Here is a 2869-nt window from a genome sequence, read left to right on the forward strand (position 1 = left end):
TATATATATATATATATATATTACTCAGGTAATACACCTTTTCAATTAGTTGGAATAGGACAAATGAACTCTATTCATTTCTTTTTGTTTCTTTTATCTTTAACTTCTTCCTCCTTTTTTTTTTTTGGCTAAAGTGAAATATAACAAGACTGATTTTTTGATGTTATTTTTTTGTATTATTTTATTTAATAAAATGGTACATTATTTTTTATTTTTTTTGTGAAAAAAGTGAGTTAAAGTTAAAGTGAAATCACCCTAGACATGCCAATAAAGTACTAAAAAATGTGTTATACCATGGGCCTCTTTGTTCCCCATCTTTGTCACATGCAAAATCTTTAATATTATTAGATGGACCCAAAAATAATTCAATCATTTTCTTTGTGTGTACTTATATTCATGTTTAAATTTACATCAAATTATATATATATATATATATATGAATACTTGGTGATCGTTTGATAACTAGAATATAATAAACAAAGATATAGGTTGGAATATCTTCACCTTTAATACATAATAGTTTATTTTATTATTTTGATTTAAAATTTATTTCCAGACTAACTAATACCCGTAAACAAATGTGAAGTACTAAAATCTCATATTTTATTTCAAAATTGTTATTCCTTATTTCACCAACGAAATGAACCCTCAAGATGGTGACAATTTCTTGGATTAGGTAATATATTAAAACATGACAATAATTTAAAATTCAAAACTTCAAATTCAAAATTGTGAACAATCTTTTTGGGTCTTTTCAATAGTCCAGCTTTTTTTTTAAAAAAAATAAAATAAAATCAGCCAAAGCCCTTCCTTCTAGCTTGTTCCTTTTTTTTTTTTTTATATATATTTATTTTGTACTTCATTTGGTCATTTCAATGTTTTATTGCTTTCCACATATAAAAATGTTTTGTTTTTTTTAACCAAAAAAAAAAAATAGTTTTGTTTTTCTCAAATTTGTTTTGACAATTTCTTTTATTGAGTTAAACATTTATCGGAATAGTCTTTTTATTTCGTAAAAGTAGAGTTAAAAAGTTTGAGTATATTCCACCTTCTAAAAATCACATTTATGAAATTATATTCACTGATAAAAATTGAGATAATCTTAAATTTTTGTTTCCTCGATAAAAAATTCTCTCCCCCACCCTAATAAAATGAAATCGGTCCTTAAGAAATAATGATCAAATTCTTTTATTAATACTTGCAAAAATAAAAATAAAATTAAGAATTGTGGTTCGAAAACTCTCACCCCTTTCCCCTAAAAAAGTCGCTATTAGTCCTTAAGAAATATGAGTATCATTTACTAGATCGTTATGAACAGACCCATAAAATTTAAAGTCAAATAAAATTTATAAATCATATTTTAAAAAAGTATTTTTCTAAAATTTATTATGATTTGAAATGAATTGACTCGTTAAATTAAATTTAAAATAATCCAATGATTATTGTAACAAGAATGAAGAAAGAGCTGAAATTTTTTAGGGGATTTGGACAAAAGGAAAAGTACAAAACAAAATAGTGGCGCAACACTAATAATGGACTAATTTGCGAGTTTTGACGTACCTGATAACGTTATTGTTTAGGTGATCATACTATTATGAATTAAATTATTAAATATTTTTTTATAAAAATAAAAATTATATAAAATAAACTTTTATAATCCAATCATTTTACAAATCACGCTAAAAATATGGACTATAACACAACCAGAAAGAAAGAGAACAAAGACACAGAGCCCAAAGAAAAATTAAAGAGTGAAGACTAAACAGTGAGCAGAAACTTTGACTGAAATATTGAGAGGGAGCGGGACAACCACAAATAAAGTTAAAATTTAAAATTTATAAATTTGATATTTTATATTATTAAAAAGTTTTTATTTGAATTTTTTTTATTATTACTCAATTAATTTAAATTCACACGAAGAAATTTCAATCTTCATATAAAAACACTATTCTATTAAAAACGATTTCATATGAGATGAATACTTACCTTACTAAAAATACATTATTCTTCTAAAGCTTCCACTAAAATATCTCAGTATAACATATTGACATAATACATAAAAATACGTTATATTTAATTTTATTTTATATTTATATAATCTAATTTTAAATGTGCGTGTATAAATAGATATTTTAAAATTTATATAAAATTATACAAGCATATGAATTTTATGTGACATAATACAGATAGGATAACACATAAGATTCAAATTCCCATGTAAGATATTAGGTGATATGCACATGTTTATTTATTTAATTTTATACAAATTTAACTGTTTATTTATGCATATCCAAAGTTAGATGACATATACACTAAGCTAATACCAAATTGAAGAGCTATCTTTATATGTTACTGTATGATTTATGCCTAAAACGTTTCGTCACTATCACTTTTTTCAAAGCTATTTCGATTGACTTAATAAGAAAAAAATTATTAAATATTTGTTTTCTATTATGTTTTATAACACCAAAAAATTATCGAGTTTGACCAAACTCACAAAGTAACAAAAACACAGCTAAAAAGCAAATTTCATACTCCTCCATTTAGAATTATTTGTCATGGTTTCTATTTTTAGAGTCAAAATATAAAAATTTTGACTAACATTTTAAGATGTATTTTTTCATCATATCAATATTCAAAAAATTGTAATGTATAGTATTTTTTATGTAATTTTAGCATATTGATTTTTTTTATTTAAAATATTAAATTAGTGTGATCTTATTTACTTTTAAAAATTAGTTAAATTATCTTTTGATAAGCGTAATATGACAACCAATTCGAACGGAGGGAGTAGCAGTTGTTGTTGAGTGTGAGTGTGTGTGAGAGAGACAGTAAAGAGTAAAGAAGGGGACTGACTGACCCCCCATTA

Source organism: Solanum pennellii, chromosome 4 (genome assembly GCF_001406875.1).
Source record: "Solanum pennellii chromosome 4, SPENNV200".
Lineage (NCBI taxonomy): Eukaryota > Viridiplantae > Streptophyta > Magnoliopsida > Solanales > Solanaceae > Solanum > Solanum pennellii.